A 20,673-nucleotide genomic window follows, 5' to 3' on the forward strand; every position below is an offset into this window, starting at 1 on the left:
GGCACGGGTGAGAGCTGGGCTCGGGTGAGAGCAGGGCACGGGTGAGAGCTGGGCATGGGTGAGAGCTGGGCATGGGTGAGAGCTGGGCACGGGTGGGAGCTGGGCACGGGTGGGAGCTGGGCATGGATGAGAGCTGGGCACGGGTGGGAGCTGGGCACGGGGGAGCTGGGCACGGGTGAGAGCTGGGCACGGGTGGGAGCTGGGCACGGATGAGAGCAGGGCATGGGTGGGAGCAGGGCACGGGTGGGAGCTGGGCTCGGGTGGGAGCTGGGCATGGGTGAGAGCTGGGCACCGGGGAGCTGAGTACGAGTAGGAACTGGGCATGGATGGGAGCGGAGCCTGCTGGGCACGGGGGAGCTGGGCACGGGTGGGAGCTTGGGATGGGCGAGCTGAGCACGGGTGGGAGCCGAGCCTGCTGGGCACGGGTGAGAGCTGGGCACGGGTGAGAGCAGGGCACGGGTGGGAGCAGGGCACGGGTGGGAGCAGGGCACGGGTGGGAGGAGGGCACGGATGGGAGCTGGGCACGGGTGGGAGCAGGGCACGGGTGGGAGCAGGGCACGGATGGGAGCTGGGCACGGGTGGGAGCAGGGCACGGGTGGGAGCGAAGCCCCCTGGGCACGGGTGGGAGCAGGGCACGGATGGGAGCTGGGCACGGGTGGGAGCAGGGCACGGATGGGAGCTGCGCACCCGCGCCCGCCCAGAGCCGCCCGACGCCGCGGCCGCGCAGAGCCCGCGGAGCAGCCGCCCCCGGCTCGGCCCCGGTCCCACGCCCGTCCCGTCCCGCAGCCGCTGAGTCCGGGCCCCGCGTGTCCCTTCAAAGGGATTTCAGCGTGGAACACACGCCGGCGGGGCTGTTTGTCCGCGCTTCCGAAATCACGCAGCGGTGCGAGCCTAGTCGGCTTTTTCCGATTGTGAAAAGTTTAAGACAAAGAGTGTCCTTAAATCATGAGACTGACAGACTTGAAAGAGAAAACTGATAATGGTAATAAGTGGAGTTTGCTGGGAAGATGACATTTAGAAAAGGGTGAGTTGCCTCAAATTGAATTTTCGCTGGTGAAACAAGGCGATTCTAAAAGGCCACCGATGAGATGATTTTTATTAAACATTTGCACTATTTTAGAAGCTAAACCATAATTCATCTGCACTAAAATTTAACGACTTCGATTCATCAGAAAAGTTTACCCTTGGATTCTGCTTCAAAGACAGAACAACAACCCAAATGACAGGCTATAATGATTTTGCCTCTCTGATTTGCAGTGGGCTGGTGTGTTCTTGTGCCCAGAACGAAGATTCATATTCAAATCCCAAAGTCATAAAATTCAGACTTTCGCATTTGTCTTTTTCAAACCAAAACTTGACTAAACCAGAGTCCAGGATCAAAAGCGCACAAGAGCTATCACTTTCTCAGGGGACTGCAAAAGACACTCTCCGCTGATATTCCGGCTGTTTTGAGGACAATTGGGGAAACATTGGGCAACGCGTGTTGTCCCTGAGAACCAAGTTGCGCTGCTTCCCCTGAGGTTTCCCTGTCAGCTCTGGTTTAATTTGTCTCCGAGAAAGTTTCTCGGGAAAGGCGAGCCAGGCTCCATGTTGGACATGGAGGAAGAGCCGGGTCAGGGAGGTGTGTGTGTTCTTGGGACTTTGCTGCTGATCCCGGCTTGGCACCGTTTCCCCCCTAAACCCCGGGTCCTTTTTAACTAATTTTTCCCCTTCCGGTGACATTAAATCAAGAAAGACAAATGCAGAACTAAAGATGAGTACAAGCTGGTGATGCCGAGGCTTTAGCTAAGTGAAACATCATTTTCTAAAAGTGCTTCCTTTCCTGGGGAAGCGGCGGCAGAAGAAAGTGATGTGTTCTCATACGAAAACATCTGATCACGAAAGGGAGAAGAAAATCACCTGGATGACAGCCTCGGGACACAGCCCGGTCCCACGGCGGGGACAGCTCAGCCCTGGCACCTCAGCTGCCCTGCCAGGAGCAGTGTGCTCTGTCCCTGCTCTCAGTGTCATCCCGACGCGGTCACCTCAGTCCCTGTGCGAGCAGGGCTCGGCACAAAACGACCTGGCCTGTGTTTATTCTCCAGACTTGCGATAAAAAGAAACCTGCTCGTTGCTTCTTGATCTTTTCATTTCCTTTCTCTGGCCCGGGCGGAATCCCCTGCCCGCCCCGCACATTTAAAGCCATGTCCGCGGGACTCCAACTAACCCCAGATCTGTTTTTTCAAAAGTATTTAAGCTACAGAATTTGCTGACACATAAATAAGCCATCAAAGCTCTCGGAAGCTCATGAATCTTTGACTGAAGCATGTCTGAGGACTTACACACTTGTTCCACGTCGTGATACTTTAAAAACTTTCACAAAGACGACTCTGGACAGAAAAAAAAAAAAAAAAAAAAAAAAAAAAAAAAAAAAAAAAAAAGCAGCACCTCTGTTTAACAAGATAATTCTTGCTTTCAGTTTTATTTCTATTTTCAACTTCCTATTCTTTTGTCCCGTGACATGGCGCTTTTTTCCCCCTCGGGGACTCCTTTCTCTTCTCTCTCCCCTTCTATTCTGAACTGTTTTACAGCCCCGCTTTGTTACTGTCAGGAAAAAATGTCTGGAGAGCCCTGTCCCCTAAAGAAGGAACAGAAAAGGGAGGACTGGAGCTGCAATGTTGCCTATGCATGCAGAACATCCCAATCTGTTTTTGTGCATTGAGTTGGGGAGAGGGCAGCAGGGAGCGTGCACCCAGCCTCCTCCCGGACAAAGGGAGGCCGGACAGCTGCGCACCCGCCACAAAAGATTCACTCTTCTGTCAACTCTGTTTACTTAGTGTTGTTTCTGACCTCTGTGCTACACTTGTTGCTAATACGTATGCTTATCAAACCATTTTAATTGGCTTTCTTCATAACACTAGTCCCGGCGCTTTTTTTTTCCTGCGTGTGTTTCCAAACAACTTAATTGACTTCTCTAATATTCATCTTCTCGGGCTCTAAACAACGCGTTTCTCCCGCCACGCTTCCCGGCCTCCGGGAAAAAGGGGCCAGGGGTGTCTGCATGGAGAAACTTCCCCTTCCAGAGGGCATGGCTGTGCAGGGAGACGCGGACCGCGCCCCAAGGGCACAGCCGTGTCGCCGGCGTGGCTCGGCTGGCACAGAGGATCCCATGATGAAGTGTCATGGGATGGGCGAGCTCACTGTCCCCGTCACGTTGTCAATGTGTTTTTGCTTTCTTTGTGGCACTCGGTGGAGCGGTGCCAGCCTGAGGAGACGCGGAGCCCCCCTGGGAGCTGCCCATGGATCAGGGGCTCCGCGGCACGGCCGCACCCGCGCAGGCAGAGCCGAGGGCTCGGGGCCGCCCCGCTGCGCCAGCCCGCAGCGCAGCCCCCGGCCACGACAGAGCCGGGTACACCGGCCTGGGATATACCGGGATCCACCGGCCTGGGATACACCGGGATACACCCGCCTGGGATACACCGGGATACACCGGCCTGGGATATATCGGGATCCACCGGCCTGGGATACACCGGGATACACCCGCCTGGGATATACCGGGATGCACCGGCCTGGGATATATCGGGATACACCGGCCTGGGATATACCGGGATGCACCCGCCTGGGATATACCGGGATGCACCGGCCTGGGATATACCGGGATCCACCGGCCTGGGGTATACCGGGGTACACCGGCCTGGGATATACCGGGATGCGCGGAGTGGCGGAGAGCGGCCAACCTTCCCTTAAACCAGAGCCCCGTCCTGCTGCCCTCTCCCCGCAGCCTTTGCCATCTATATTAATCACTTCGCTTCAGCCTCGCCCTTTTTTTTTTTTTTTTTTTTCCTTTTTTTTTCCCCCCTCAATTTCGTAATTAATTGTTGCCCTCGGGTTTGTAATGGAAACAATCCTGCCAGGCCGGATGGTTGTTATGATTTGCTTTCTTTAGCCTTTCTCCCCCTTCGCGAGCATTGTTCGCCGTGAGTGTCTGGGCTCAGATATGATGTTGGGACAGCGCCTCCCTTGAAATGGAAACAGAGGCCTGAATAAAGAAGGGTGGAAAAAAAGTACTTTGTAGTCTGCATCGTCCATCTTTAATTCAGAGACGCATCTATACTCCTGGGAGCGCCGCCTTTGATCTCTTTGATTTTTACACCAGATCTGTTATGGACTAAAATTCCTAGGTTTTCCATAGAAACATCTCCATTCCTTCGGGATATTGATGTTTTCTTCTTCCTAGGGGTTATGATATGGTAAATCAGATTCAGAAAAGCATGGACAATGCCAGCATTCATGGGTCGGGGGGCGGGGGTGGGGGGGCGGGAGCCTCTCTCTCTTCTCCCAATGAATCAAAATATTGTTTATTCTGTTGCTCTTTAAGCCCAGTCACTTCAGCTGCCTTTCAGTGCCTTCAACTCTGGAAGAGGGGCAGCAGCAGCAGCAGCAGGTTGCGTTGCCATGGGGACCCTACTGTATGGCAGCAGCGCCAGCCCCAAAGACAATGCCTCGCAAAGGGGCTTGAAAAGTGAGGTTTCTCCCTTTGCCACGCAGCCACTTCCGATGGAGCAAGCATTCTCCTTTCGGGACCCTCATCTTGTCACTAGAACAATGTCTATCTTCGCCTGCCAATTTTTTTTTCTCTATCCTGCCTTTGATCTATAAAAAATCAAAAGAACAAAGTCAGGGGAGAATAGGGGGCTTTTTTGTTTTTGTTTTTGTTGTTGTTGCTGATGCACAGAACAGGCTTTTATAATTTGGGGCTACTTTTGTGCCTGAGAATTTCAGGGCCAGGGAAGGAGGGTAGCTCATTGGTGCGTTGGGCTCTCTCCAGTCCTGACGCCCCTGGGCATGGCGTGTGCCAAGGGCCCCCCTCCCTGTCCCCTCCTCCTCCTCCTCCTCCCCAGAGCAGCCAGGAGCAAGCACGGGTGCTGCCCAACCTGAGCTGGCCCTGACACTCTCCTACAGCCTGGGCCTCCCCACCTGGGGTGACAATGACCCTTGCTTAGGGCCCAGAGATCATCACCCAAGTCTACTAATTAATGCTGATGTTAATAACAGATGTGTACAGTGAAAAGCATGCCCATCACACTGTAGCTCAACAAATGATGCAAAATGATGCTGTTTCCCAAGTAATGGTTTTGTGTTAGAGGCATGAATGTGAGACTAACACCCTTTTCTAAAAAATCAGACAGTTCTGGGCTGTGTGAGGCCATGAGATGTTGAAATGTTGGAAAAAGAGCAGGAGTGTCCATGCAAATACACCAGTGTGCATCTGACTTCTTTGTAAGCAACAGCAGTCATTGTCACATGTGTAGGACAGGCTATAAATAACCCCAGATGAAAAACTGGGGCTAGTTTTGGTTCTTTCCAGGAGAACAAGTGTCTCAGTTCACATGTGACTTCATGCATGTAACCCTCCTGGAATTAACCCTCATGATTTGAACTCCTTGCCTTGCTCCAAACAGCGGGAAGTGTTGATTTCTCCAAAAGGATTGCATTACAGCTACTTCCTTTTCATTAAAATGCCAGCAGAGGAAATAGCAGAAGTGACTGGTCTGTGCTGTATCGGTTTCAGTGGCTTTGGTGCCCTGGCTGAAACGTGTTCCTGCACGATTCGCTGATTAACTCCACCACAGGCTGGTTTCCTACTCTGAGTGAGTCAGTTTCTGGGCAAGAGGATATGGGAGATTGGGAAAAGAGAGGGACTTAGAGGAAAGGTTTATTGTGAAACTCAGACATCCTCGGTCAGAGCTTGTTCTCTCTCTGGCTGCCTTTCCTTAGTTATTCTTGAAAGTAAATCCCCACTTTCCAAATGCTTAGTTGAAGTCAATTAATTTAGACAAGGGCATCAGGCCCCTTGTCTGGGTTTATTCTGCTGTGGACTGCAAATGCAGGCAGATACACCCCTCACTGGAGGGCTGAAAGCAGGCACTGGGACTTGGGTGGCTTCCCGGGGCTCAGGGGCCTCACTTCAGCATTTTTGTCAGACAGACATGAAACAGGGTGACACGGCCTTTTTCCAGCAGGGCAGAGTCATGGGTGGGTTCATGGGTGTCAGAGCATTGGATGTCCCAGCAATGTGCTGTGGCAATTTCAAGTCTGGCTGTAGACCACAGCTGGAATGTTCTGGGTGCACCATCCAATACACGGAGAGCCAAGTCTCCACTTCTGCATCTCCCTGGCACCACCTAACCTTTACCAGTGCCTCCCAGCTATTGCCCACAACCTGCATTGGACATTTGAACCTAGATCCCATGCCATGCCACAAAAGTGCTCCCCTCAGTGCCCAAGAGCTGTCCCTTTACCATCTGGAGCGTCCCCATTCCTCCCAGTCTGCATTCAGAAACCACAGAAGTGAGTCTGTCCTAAGGATGATCCCTGAGCTGGTGGGTTTGGGTGGCCCTGGGGGATTGGGGAGACACCCACAGGCTCCACTGCGGGCAGTACCTGGGCCTTACAGAGAAGGGACGGGAGAGGGCTGGGCTTCAGCCCTCTGGAAGAGAACCACTGGAAGAAGATGTGACAGGCCTGGGGCTCAAGATCAATTCCCGTTCCCTCCTCCTCCCGTCCCGCACACCCACCCCGGCGAATCGACTTCCCACCCTATCTGGTCACATTCTCTTCCCAAGATTAATTGTTGGGTCAGGGCGGAGTCACCATTGTGTCAGCCTGCAAGTGCCTTTCTCCTTTATCTTTTTTTTTTTTTTTTCTTTTTTTTCTTTTTTTTTTTTTTTTTTTTTTTATGAGTGCTTTAGTCAAACTTCAGGCCCGGCTCTTTTCTCTCCTCCCCCGTCTTTTAGGGCAGGGGGCTGCTACCCTGATCCGACCTTCTGAGCTGAGATGCATCAGCCATGCCTTTTAACCGTACAATTATGCACACTCCCTAAATGTTGCTTTAATAACAGATTTAAAAAAAAAAAAGCCGCAGCGGGTCGGCGTTTAGGAAAGCAGCGAGATGCCTGGAGTAGCTCTCTCAAACACACGGACACGTTTGGGACGGTTTGCGGGGGGCTGGTGAAGGCGCACCCAGCCCGAGATGGGTGACACCATCTCCGCGGGAAGCCCCGGCTCCCTCCGGGCTGCAGCGGCCCTGGAAGGCGCGGGAGGGAGGGATACACGGAGGCGGCTCGGGGGAAGCAGCAGCCGGACCGTGGGGCTGGGATCCACGCACGGCCCCGAGGCGACTCGAGGGCGCGGGGAGGCGGCGTCTCCGCGCTGCCTTCAGCGCTGCGAACGGGAGCGGGGCGCTCGGCTGGGGCCGGAGGCATCGCCCTCAGCACTCGCAGAGCCGCAGGGCACGGCGGGGAGCGGGGCAGCGCTGCCGTGCCAGCCACAGCGCCCCCGGCCCCGCACCGGCCCCGCACCGGCACACGCGGCGGGGACACCGCGGCCGGGCAGGGAGAGCCCCCGGAGCCTCCCGAGCCCCCCGAGCCCCCCGGAGCCCCCGGAGCCCCCCGAGCCCCCCGGAGCCCCCGGAGCCCCCCGAGCCCCCCGGAGCCCCCGGCCCCGCCGCTCCCGGGGATCCGTCCCGCGGGACATTGCCATCCAGCCCTCGCTGCCGTGTGAAACTGCAGAGCCTGCCACTCATCTTCCTCCCAAAGCCGCCCTGTAAGGGGTGCTGGGAAGGAGACCCAGACACCTTCATATCTCAATTTTTCTTCTTTGGACAGGAAATGTGTGTGGAGGGGGAGGTGGAGATCGTAAATTTCATTGATTACTTGCAGACTGTACAGAGTATATTCAAGCTTTCGTGACAGCTTCTGGAGACATAACGACTGGACAATATTGCCCGAGCGCTACAAACTCTCTTTAACAATTACAAAGAAATCAGCAGGTAATTATAGGCTCGATTGTATACATAATAGGCATCGGAAATCGGAGAATAACTGTAGGCAGCGATTCTGAACCAGAAGCAGAACTGTCGCGCTTCAAACTCTCATACAATAGCTGCTCATTGTGCTGGGTGTCTTATTCTAATTACAGATACCTGCGCAGCATAGCAAATATAGAAGAGAGACACTTCCTTGATCTTCCTGCCAGCAAAACTCATCCTTTAGAAATTAAAGATATAAAGGCAAAGCAAGCCATGTGGGCATTCCTGAAACAGGCGATGATACTGAGCTGTGCCCTTTGCTCTGAAAGAGCGCATTACTGTGCAAAAGGAGCAGAATTTCTGACCGGAATTGGATTGCTGGGAAAAAAAAAAAAAAAAAAAAAAAAAAAAAAAAAAAAAGACACAAAAAATTAAAAAGCCCTCCAACTTTCCAACTTTTCTCGAAGTGCCTAGAGAATTACCTTTCCACAGAAAAATCTAATAAATATAAAAAGCGCCCTACCAAAATTAGCCGAAAACAACAATAATTTCGGGAACACATCAAGCCCTTATTTAAAATGGAGGTTATAACATTAGAAAATATTTTTTCTTGACTCTAGGAAAAATTAGAGACGCTTGCTTTTCTATACCTAAATGAATAAAAATATTTAATTCTGATTTATACAGATTGCTCCCTTTTTCAAAGGTGGTTTTGTTTTGAAATGATTATTGACAGTGCCTGCGCAGAATAATCTGTCTCTCCTTTAACAGATGGTTTCTCCTTCCTAAGGACTCCAAATGCCAGCAAAATCAAGGAGAGCATCCCTAAACACTCTGTGAACTCCCCCGGTGTGGATGGCCATTTCATTGGGGTGTTTCCCCGGCTCCCGTTTCCCTCGGGTGAAGTTCCCAACGAGTTCCGTGGCTGCGCGCCGGGGCGGTGCGCGGGGTGCGCGGGGTGCGCGGCCGCGCGTGGGTGAATCCGCGCACCGCTCGTTCCCGCGGCTCTCACCGCGCTCTGCCCGGCACAAACGAGCCCCGGCGCCCTCCGCGCAACTTCGCTTTGAAAATCATCTGGCCTGAAAGTTCACTTCGGTTGTTTTGCCTCTAGGGGTACGCGCTATGCTATTCCAGGTCACTCGTGACTTAGAAGCTTAAGGAAACGTGCGTCCACATCAAACCCCAGCCGCACAGAGGCAAACCGTGCGGGGCATCATTTCAGCCCGTGGGGAAGGCTGTTCCCACCGGGCCCGGCTGGGCTCTGTCGGAGGCAGAGCGGGGCGAGCCGAGGGGGGCTGAGCGCCCCGGAGCGCGGGGGGCTCGGCGGGCTCTGACCTTTCCGTCCGCGTTACTGCGGAGGGGTGCGGGGCCGGGCACGCCCCCCACGCGTGTCCGTGCGGTGGGAAACGCTCTCATCGGGGAGCAACCAGCCTCCAATGACATTAGATTTGGATTCCTTTCAATTGCAAATATCTTATTTGTGAAGTCCGATCGCTGTTTTTCCTAAACGTCATTTCCCGCATAGTTGTAAACGAGATAATGTAATTGTCGATTTAAAAAATTTCAATGATTTATAGAAATAAATTCTCTGTCTAACTGGCAACGAGTAATAGCTAAATTTCTCACTCGGTGCCATTCAATCCCGCTTCTGCAACAACTGTTTTGGCTAAGCTAGCTCGCTGGTTTCAGCCTATCTGCTTGGCTTTAACGCCAAGTTAATGTTAGATCTGAAGAAAGATGTTCGTATAAACATGAATCAATTTTTCAAAAATGCTCCTGACTTAATAGTGACGTGAAAATAAAACACAGAGAGAGAGAAAGGGGGGAAGTTCTGTTTCCCAAAATTGATAGACAGTAAAAAATTTGCCATCAAAAAAAAAGTCTCCAGATGAAGACAGTAAAGTTAAATCAAAGCAGAGCAACTGTTTGCAATATCATTTTTACTTTTCCTGTTGGGCTGCACAATATTTTACTGACTGGAAGTACTATCAAGATGTGCAGGTATCCGCTTACATCAGAAACTGCATTTGGTATAAATATTCTCTTCCAGAGAACCGCTTTATCACGTTTCCAAATAATAAAGTATCCTTTGAAACAAAAGCCGCACATCAGGTGTCATTCTATTCATGAATGATGCGCTGCCTCATAAATATGACGGGTGACTGTATTTATGACAGGGGACTGTATTTATGAGAGGTGACTGATTTCTGCTCCGTGCCCCTCTCCGCCTCCCGTCCCGTTCTGTGCCGCCTCTGTGGCGGGGTGCGGAGCCCCGGCCGCCGCCCTGCCCGCCCGGCTCCCCCGTGCCTTCCTGCGGGCTTCGGGGCGATGCCTTGCACTCAGCGATCGAATTCACGCACCAAACACCTCCGCCAAAGGGCAACTTCAGCTTGTTCCCCTGAAGTTTCGTGATGTTTGCCCAATTTCAGCCAGAGAGGCTTGTGAGAAGAGGGATAGGTCAGATTTACACCGGGGTAACCCGCCTGCCTCCGTCCTGCGCCACCTGTGAATTTCTCAGGTGCGCCGTCGCACCTCTGCCCTCACATCTGTGCCATCGGCGGCGTCGGGACGGTGCCTGGGCTGAGGGGATGTGTGCCATGGTACGTTTGCCATAGCCGATCCCAAACCCCAGCTGCTAGAGCAGCTCGACAAAGCCACGCTGTGAATTGGGCAGATTAAGAATCTGTTGATCGCCTTGGCCACAAGTTCGCTTTTCTGACCTTATATCCCTGTACAGCCGATCCTTTGGTTTGGTCTGGTTTGGGCTTTTTTAAGCCGACTCTTATTTTACGTGTTAAATAGTCGGCTCTTTAACCAGCAACTGGCAATCATCAGACATTAATTTATACGGCTTTTACAAATACCTAAGCTATTTAAAATGCTGAACTGGGTTGTGTGTGGCAGGGAACATCTATCTATTGAATAGGCAGTGTCACACGGTAGCATGCTCTCTTGTCAAGGGTGATTGTGTTTTAGGCAAACATTTGAGCAAACATAAAGGCAAAGGTCAAGTACTGTTCAGTTGCAGTGTGTGCTAATTCACCTAGCTAACCAATGGGGCAAAAGTTGCATTTTCTGCGAGCACCGCAGACCAAACCTCTGCGAAGGGCATTATTAGCTGTGAGCCGGCTGTGATCGTTTCCAGACAGCTCCCGGGTGGAAGGGCTGGAAGCTCGGAGGGTGCCCGGGGTGCAGCTACTGCACCATCACCTCCCGTTGCTAACAAGTGCCTTCCAATAAGCTGGTGGTTTTTGTACTCTTCTGACCTCATCCTTTTTTTTTTTTTTTTTTCCCTTCCTTTTTTTTTCCTTTCCTCTTTTCCTTGCAATTTATTTCTTTCCTGGTATTTGCTTCCTGTCCCTCCCCATGCCCCGGACAAACGAAGACGGGCTGTCCATGGCACTGAGCTGCTCCGGAGGAACTGGGCGAGCGCAGACCGGGGGCAGGGAAGTGCAGCTCGGCTCCTCATTGAAAGTGCGTGGGGACGAGGGGGAGGAGGCACCGAGTTACTTTATTACCCTCATTCCTCCCCACGTCGTCGCAATTTTTAAAAAAGCCATGTTTTGAATAGGAAAGGCTGGAATTTGTTTCTGAGGGTGATCTACCTGCCGATTTTTCCAAGCAAACCTTATTATTTCTCATAGGAATTTTTTTTCCCTGCTATCTATCAAAAAAAAAAAAAAAAAAAAAAAAATCAAAGGACTGGGTGGTGGTTGTCACACTCACAGCTTAGAAGCGTCTCTCTCTTTCTCTGTCTCTCTCTCTCTCTTTCAAGGAAAAAAAAAAAAAGAAAAAAGAAAAAAAAAATGATGACCCATTCCTTCCTTCTCGGTTCAGCCTGGAGGGCTCGCACTTTGAATCAATAGTCATTTTATTTGAACCAATGGCTGTGCTTCCACCCAGGCTGTACGTACAGTACTTTTCATAATAAACAGGGAGTTCACAGTTGTGGTCTTAAGGCGCTCAGGTCTGGGGGGATGCACGTGCAAAATAAATAAATACATAAATAAATAAATAAATAAATAAATAACATGACAGTGGGATGAAAAAGAAAACAACCAAAAAAGAAAACCCTAACAAACAGCCAAATAAAAATTACTGTTTTGAACCCAGGCGAACGCTCATGAAATTGTTACTTGTTGCCTTGTGGCACAGAGGCGCTCGCCTCCCAGCCCCGCACCGTGGGGTCTGGCTCTGCCTTGCTCTGCTGCTGGGAGAAGCAGGAGGATTTTTTCTTTTTTGACAAAACTCCAGGAAGAACATCAACAGCATTAGAGACGTGATTCTGAGCGCAAAACTGGTTTATGGTTAAAATGACATTCAAATCACGAGGGCATATTTTCTTTGCGACGCAAACTTTAAACACAAGCATACACTCATGAGAAAACACGTCAGAAATAATAATAAACTTACCCCCGCCTGCCAAACCATCACAATTTGTGGGACTCTTCTTTAGTGCTGCAGACAACTTGACCCTTCAAGCCCTGCATTAAACACGGTGGATACAGTGAAACAGGAATCAAATTGAGAAAAAAAATTGTTTTGTCATGTAATTCTAAATAGTTTAAGCTTCAACTGTCTCGGATTTCTTTACAACTCTCTGGCTACGGTCCTATAAACACCACCTGGGCAGTTTCACAAGCTTTAAAGTTTTGTGCGAGTGTGTGTGTGTGCGTGTGTGCGTGTGTGTGTGTGTGTGTGTGTCTGTGTGCGTGTGTGCAGTAACTTGTTTAAAAGGCATCGTTACCATTCAGAGGTATAAAAGTATTGCCCTGATCTTTGGCGTGATGGGATTTGGGTTTTGGATTTGGAAGGAGTTTTTTTACATGGACCTCTCATTTTACTTAACTTTTTTAAGGTGGGAAAAGCTGGAAGCTTTAGTTTTCGAGAGACTTTTCTCGTTATTCATCTGTTTGGTCGCCTTAGCTGCACAAAAGCGTATCAGCTGCGTTATGAAAAATGGCCTAAGCCCAGAGAATGTCACAGTGGTCGACTTATTATTTTAGCCCTTCTTAAAAAAAAAAAAAAAAAAAAAAAAAAAAAAAAAAAAAACCTCAGGGAAAGTTTGCTTTTGATGAATTCAATAAAAGCGGCACTGCAACGGAAGAGATTTTAAGCTAAAATCATACAGCATGGGGGCAAAAGCTTAAATCAGCCAGATGGCCAAAGGTAGACAGAGTCTGGCCGCTTTAAACCAATCCACCCAAGTTACAGTCCTCCAGACTTTTAGCTTCTTATTGTGTTTATCGTGCTTTGTCCCACTTCCCCCGCCCCCCTTAAAAGTGTCTCAACAAATAAATAAACAAAACTAAACTTTTGCAATTCATATGTCACGAACAACTTTTCTTTCTTCTTCAACTCAGAATTTTTTTCCTTTTTATTTTCTTTTTTAACCTTTTGAAATTTTCATTAGTTTTAAAAAAGACGCGGCATTCCTAGTCCCTGGGCAAGGTGTTACTTTTTAATTTAACAGCACCTCATGTCTCGTCTCCAGGGAGGGCTCCCCGGCTGTAGCCAGAAAGGACAAGTCTAAGGGACTGCAGGGATTGCAGCTGAAGGTTGTGCTGTGAATCAGCTCCTGTCCCTCTTCTGAGTAATAAATAGATCTCAATAATAACTGCTATTAATAATTATGACAAAAATAAATACCACAAGTTAGCAACTGTGTGGGGCAGGGGGTTGAATTCGGTCTGGACTTTGTTTGTTGTTAGGAAACACTCATAAACAGCCCTAAAACCACTAGTAAACTCCAATGTCCTCTGTCGTAAGAAGCTTTGCAATTCTTGTGGTCCCAGTGGCACTCGGAGACTGCCATTGGCTTCCAGAAGCTGTCCGGGCTGCAAGCGAGGGCAGAGATGTGGCGCCTCACCCTGAGTCCGAGGCTGTGCCCACCTGCTCTGGCGACAGGACAGAGTTTCTGCTGCCGCTGGTCCGAAGGAGACAGTTCTGGCTGTGCAGGGGTGACAATAATCTGCAGGAAGGCAGTGCGGACCGAAAGCTCCCTGCCAGCTCTGCCCGTCCTGCCCGGGCTCCTCTCGCCTCTCGCCCCTTCTTCCGCAATTCTCCCATCCAGCGGAACAAGTTGGAGCGGGGCTGCAGCCGCCAGCGAGTGCCCAACGCCGAGCTGTCCCCGTGTGCCACCCCTGTCCCTGGCAGCGGCACCGGGACCCGGCCGGGCAGGCGGCGGGCGGAGAGGCCGGGCCGGTGCATCCCGGTGCCCGCAGCCCGGTGCCCCCCAGCCCCGGCGTCCCGGGCACACGCCGCCACTGGCACAGGTAGCGCGGCCACCGGAGCGCGGGGCCCGGGGGCGGCTGCAGCCTCTGCCGCGGGGGACCCGCCGAGCCCACGCGTGGAGGCGGCCGTGGGGGCTGCCAGGCACCAAGGGGACAGAAGGTCCTGCCTGTGGCAGGGGCTGCCAGGCACCAAGGGGACAGAAGGTCCTGCCTGTGGTCCAGTCTGCGGGCAGCACCCGGGAGCCAAGGGATGTCCCCGAGAGCTGCCTGTTTCCCCAGGACAGTGGGGATTTGAGCTCTTGATATTTGGCTTAATTTTGAAACGACTAAACGAAATAGGAGGAGAATAACCCTCTACTCTGCTAAAACCTTCCTCTGTGGAGGAAAGAGGGTGATTTTTCGTGTCTGAGTGGGCGAGTAGCGCACTGGACGCTGTCCCCGTTCAAAGAGCCAATTTACTGCGGAGTTTCCCAGCCACCTGCGGGAATGGCTCCCCGACAGGCGCGGCCGGGGTGAAGGCGGCACCAGTCACGACAGCACAAACCAGTTTGCCGTGGTTTCCCCGCCGGCGCTGCGGCTTACGAGAAGCGCTGAGATGCTGGCAGGAAAAACTTTGGGAGAAGCAGCTCCCCACTCGTGTGTGTGGCTGCTGAGGAGCCCTGGGCACCGCGGCGTGGGGGAACACCCGTGTCCCGCTCAGCAAACCCTGCCCTTGGCAGCCCCGCCGCTGCCCAGCCCGCGGGTCTGACTGGTGCTCCTCCTCCACCTGCGGCTGCGCTTAGCGGGTCACCTCGACGTGGGCAAGAGAGACGTCTGGGGGAATCCTGATGGTTTTCTAGATGGCTTTTTCCCGAAACGCTTGAGAAATCCGTTAAATCAAATACCTCGAGAGGCTGGAAATCGGCCCTTGCATCCCCAAAGAACGCAAGCTGGGGAAATTTGAAGAGGCTTCATCCCCCTGGGAATGACAGAGCATAGAAGGGTGTTTAGAAAATTTGGAGGAAGCAGTTAAATCGGTCGACCAAAGAAGTTTTGGTTGTGATTTAGGAATATTTGGTTGCCCATAAAATAATATCGATTCTGAGCGGTTTTACAGGAAAGGGGGTAATACAGAGGATAAAGGGGTACCACCCTGTAGCGTGCTGCCAGAAGCGTACCTGCCCCTGCTTACACAAATGATCTGGACAAAGAAAACTTCTGCCCCTCGGAGCTGCCCCCTTGGCCCTTCCTTCCCAGCGCTTCCCTCTGCGTGGGACAAGTCTCACCGCCTCCCCCAGCTGTGAAGGCTGTGCAGAGCGCTTGGAGATCCCCCGGGGACAGGTGATGCTGGGAGCGCTCCTGGCGCTGCCCGCACCCCCGGCTCCCTCGAGGGACGGTGCGGGGGTGTCCCGCAGTTTGGAGCGGGTGAAGGGACAGGCTGTCCCGGGTGGGGGTCTGAGCGCTGCCGGCTGGGCTGACTGTCCCCACCTTGGTCACCAGCTGAACTTCCCCGCCCTGGCCACTGACTGACCGGGCACTGCCGACACGCTGTGACCCGGTTCCATCGGGATCCGGGCCCACCGGGCCGGCTCTGCCGCGCTCCGGGCACGGTGGGCCGGGAGCCAGCCCAGGGTCACGTCCCGGGACGCAGCCTCGCCGCTTCCCTGCAGGAATAGGGACATGCGGTCATGTTTACAGTGTGCAGGATGTTAGACGGGCTGGTGTCCTCCGGGCTGTAGGCTGCCGGTGAAACGCGGGCGTTCAATCCCCGCCCCGCTGCGTTACAGCTCCTCTGCTCTGCGAGGAAACTCGCTCTGGCTCTGAGGCCCCTTGCGCTGCACTTCACACCTCCTGAGGACCGATCCTGGAGCTCCCAACCAACCCAAACTTCCCTGAAGTAAAAAATAATAAGGGCTTTTTCGGTTTTGGTCCTCCGAGCGCTTTCTCAAGTCAGGACTCAGCCAAGGAACTGAGAATGTGGAGGTCGCTCCCTCCGGCTGCCCACCGCCTGCTAAGGACGGGCTGGGGACAGAGGCGTCCCCGCAGCCCTCGCAGCTCTCGAAGGCTGTGCCTTGTTTCAATGTTTACTTGCCGTACTGCAAATGTCACCAGAATGCAACTTTAGTGCTTTGTGGTTAATATTTTTCGCCCGAGGTCTATCACTGGCATTAATTGTCCCAATAAATTGAGATATAGTGTGCATAATGCAATGTAACAATATGGTTATATTCCACGTGTATGACTTAATTAAGCTATTTGCAGCCTGATGCTGCAAGTCAACGGGTGTGCAAGTGGATTAACAATGTACTGTTCTCGTATCCTCAGGATGGTGCATAATTACTTTACTGGTGGTACATATCAATTTTTGATGATTGCAGAACACATGCTCACTTTACCAACAAGCGCTTTAATAACTCTCCGTTGTGTTTTTAAAAAGCGTTGTTTGGAAATATTTGGAAGCCTCGACAAATAATGTTCGAGGTTCGTGGCGCGAGGTTCAGAGCCGGCCTCTGACGGAGCTCAGGGGCTGTGAGGCCGTGCCCAGCCCCGCTGCCGCTGCCAGGGCCGGGAGATGCGCGGGGCCGGGGCCGTCGAGGCGCTCGGCAGGTCCCCGGGGACCGGGGCGTGCGGAGAGGCGGGGGCACCGTGCCCCAACACATGCTCCTGACATTTGCCAGCGGAGTAATGAAATTAGGAAACTCGATTACCGGGCGGCGGCGAGGCTGGGGAGCCCCGGGTCTTTGTTCCCGTGAAGATGGCGCCAGGCTCTGGCCGGCGGGAGTTAGCGTGCGCCTCTCCGCGCAAAGGTGCAGGAGGACGAGTGCCGACCTTTCTGGGCACAATTTAATTTCTGCAGCCCAACCACGTTAGGTGGGCAGATACCACCCTTGGAGCGAGGTCCCGAGCGGGGCCAGGCTGCCCGCCCGGCCGGCCCAGGCACTGCCCTCGGAGCACAGGGAGAGAGCAAACAGCGTGCTGGGAGCGCCGCGTGGCACTGGCACGATGCGGGGTCACTCGGGAGCCCCACAGGGCCGGGTGGCCCCGAGGGGCCGGGCTGGGTGCGCCTGTCTGCGGGCTGGGCTCGGGCTCCGCCGTAACCAAAGGCAGATGGGTTCCTTGGCTTGGGAGGGCGTTCAGCAGCTCCCGCCCCGGGGATGGGATGGCCGCAGAGCGGGATGCCAGCCCGGCCGGGTGGCGAGAGCCCGAGGGGCCGGCCAGGACAGCAGCGAGCGGCCTGCGCGGCCCCGGCCCCGCTCCGCGCCCAGGCGCGGGGTCGCTGCTGCTCCAGGGGAAGGAGGCGATTTGTTCTTGTACCTGAAGCAGGTGATGTTTATGCAGAGACATCTGAATGACAGCAGGAGTGAAGGACAAATCTAATAAAGCCTAATAAACCGTGAGAGTCTAAATGTCATTAAACTTACAAAGATGAGAATCCAAATCACCAAAAAGGTAAATGTCTTCATTAGCCTGATCTCTGAAGACTGTCGAACATTTCATTAATTTATAATTTATGATTGTTTGACAAATATTGAAAAGTATGTAAATATGAGGGGGATAATGTCTTTTCTGCGGGAGATAAGGAAATGACCCAAACTGTACGTGCCTGCTAGATTACACACGAGGTTCCATCTATCTGTTATCAAACTGTGCTTTCCCTTTATACAACATATTGTGCAACTGACAAGTGAAATAGTGCAGATAAACCAATGGTTTAAAACGTAATAAAGACAACAGCCATTTGCATTTTTTACATTTTATTACAAAGGTAATTTACTATGACACATTTCTGAATGTAATTTATGAAAACATTTTAAGGCAATTATATAATGTATACAGCACTCGGAGACAGAGAAAGTCAGATAAATAATAATCTTATGGATCTTCAGAGACTTTCTATAACGCTGAAAATATAGACTTCTGCAGGAACAGCAGTAAAACATAAAATCATAGAAATAAAATGCAGAATGATGTAATAAAGAGGAAATGGGTGTAGTTCGAACTGGAATTGCAGCATTAGATATTCAAGGAAACAATTTCATCTATTCAAAAAGAACTAGATCATCTCAGACTATTATTTTTTTTCCCTTCCTCTGCATTGTGAGATGGGTTTCTAAAAGAAAAGAGGATTTCTGAGCGAAACGTGTTGCCCGCCAGTCCTCTTTGGCGGACCAAGAAGTGGACGTTCCAGTGGGGACCCCGGGGAGGCAGGGACCGGCCTCCCTTTGCTCTCCTGTGACAAAGAGAATTGGAGTTTATTATCACTCGTCTTCTCAGAGAGAGGGAGAGAGAGGGAGAGAGGGAGAGAGAGGGAGAGAGGGGGAGAGAGAGGGAGAGAGAGGGAGAGAGGGGGAGAGAGAGGGAGAGAGGGCAGCAGGCGCAGTTCGGCGTGGGCAGAGGAGGCTGCGAAGGCCGGGGGTGCGGGCAGGCCTGGGCAGTGCCCCTGCCCGCCCCCTCCGCATCCCACCGGCGGCTCCCAGGGAAGGTTTCCACGGTCCTCCTTCTTCTCTGCACAGCGCACACTTTGCTCATGCCCCTGTGAAGTCCAGGGCGAGGCGGCCGCTGTTTTGGTGGGCGAGGGGCACAGGGCGGCAGCCCGAATGGGGTCCTGTGCCACCCATGTCCCCGGCTCTCCGAGGCTGGCACAGGAGCGCTTCGGTGCTTACCGTGACCAGGACAGCATCCCCCGATAAATGTCCCCATGTACCTCCAAGGTATTTGCACTCGGAGGGTCAGCAGCCCATCGCGTGCAAGTGCCTTGAGTTTGGGGTTTGTGTTTGAGCAGTTTTTTTTCCCAAAGCCACCCAGTAGACAATAAGACACGGAGCAGAGTTTTCTAAAAGCCCCGCATTTCTCAGAATGGGCTCTGTGTCTTTGTCTTTACATAAAACAGTGCCCGTTGGCCAAATGTGCCTGTAACGAGCTTGTAAAACAAACCAGAAATCTCAGCTCGTCCTCGAGACTAAAACCAAGTCACTTTATTCCCAAATCTTGCAAATATGTTAGGAGTCTTAGAAGTGGGACTAAAAAGCCTCCTGGCAGAGCTGCTTACCTGCTGCGAGCCTCACTGCCACAGACCCTTTCACCAGACATATTAAATCTCTTACCCTAAGAAAACAGGCACTTGTCACAATTGAAACCCGACGTATCGGGGCAACGGGATGTGAGAGTTTAGGGAACTCCCGAGCGTTAGGATGTCCTAACACACCTCTGCCAGAGGCCTGCAGGCTCTCCGAGGGCCACGTCCAGAGAGAGTTCCAGAGAGGTGGCCCTCGACGTCCTCCCTGTGCACAGCCAGCACCTCGCACCTGGGCTGGCGCTTAGCTGTTTATGGAGCGAGAGAGGTTTGGAGGAGGTGGCAGGTGACTTCCCCGCCAGACCCCCGTTGGTCAGGCTGCCCCTGTCCTTTGGATGTCCCGGCTGTGTCCCCGATGGCAGATCCCGCTGCCTGCCCCAGGCCGGGCCGCGCTGCCCGGCCCTGGGAGCCGCTCCCACGGCCAGCAGCAGCCGGGCAGGGGGGCCGCCAGCTCTCCTCTCCTCTCCTCTCCCCTCCCCGCCCTTCGGCAGCACGCTGTCATTCTTTCCCATCTCTGAAGTATGTGTTTTATTGCAAATTGTTTCATTTGATGAACAACATTCCCACCGCCCTGAGCGGAGTCTAAGTGGAAAAAGGTTTGCTTGGCATTGCGAAAGAGTTTCAATGATAATCGTTTAAAAAAAATAAAGCCAACTACGCACACACACGAATATCTAGATATCGCCCGACGTGCTGAGATGGCTTCTAAGGACCTGGGCTGCAAGGTTTTCCACCCAAACTGGCCCTCATATATTTTATTTTTTTCTGATAGAGACAAGGAGCAAGAGGTCTCCTGTCCCACAATCTCACGTCTAGGGCAGGTCCTCCCCGTCCAGTCCTCACACGGCTCTTTCTGACCATCTGGGATAAAGACTGGCAATTGTTCAAAACTGGCGAAATATCTCGTGTAGTTTAAGTTCAATACGTGCCAGGCGACGGAAAGACGCTGGCAACAGTTTTTTATTTGGTTTTGGCTTTTTAAAAATTTTTAAAATTTTTTTTAGGGCCTGAATGATTTCTTAGAACACTCGCGGGCTTGTGGCTTACAACGAAAGGAGGAAAAAAGGCAGAGACGGACGGAGGCTGGGCTGGGAGAAGCCCACCGATCCCTGAGTCATAAAAGCGTACAATGAAAGGGCTTTATTGTCTCTCGTTAAGCAGTTCATAAGTGACCCCGTTTATTTCTGAATAGCCATGTTTTGATGACTTATAGTATATGCAAAAACAAACTTTCCCGCGGTGTTTTTTTTCTCCGTCATGCTTTTCTTTTCAAACAGCCGGATGATTTTAAAAAGAAAAACACCCAGAAATGATAAATCGCGTCGCATAGCTAATGGCTGGAGGGCGCGTTTACCAATTCATAATCATTTATTCTTGGTGATGTATGACCCTTACTCTTAAATCTCAAAAGCTTCTATTTGAAGGTGTAAATAGCTTTTTCCCCCCTTGCAGTAAACCTTACTGCATTAGCAGTGATTGATCTCCTGTACAATTCGTCCCAGAGTGCTATTTTAGAGGGGGAACACTGGCTTTTGGAGATTAACTGGGGAGTCTGTTACATATTAATGAACCTAGGAGATATACTAACGTTTTGGTAA

This window comes from Melospiza melodia, chromosome 12 (assembly GCF_035770615.1).
Source record: "Melospiza melodia melodia isolate bMelMel2 chromosome 12, bMelMel2.pri, whole genome shotgun sequence".
Taxonomy (NCBI): Eukaryota; Metazoa; Chordata; class Aves; order Passeriformes; family Passerellidae; genus Melospiza; species Melospiza melodia.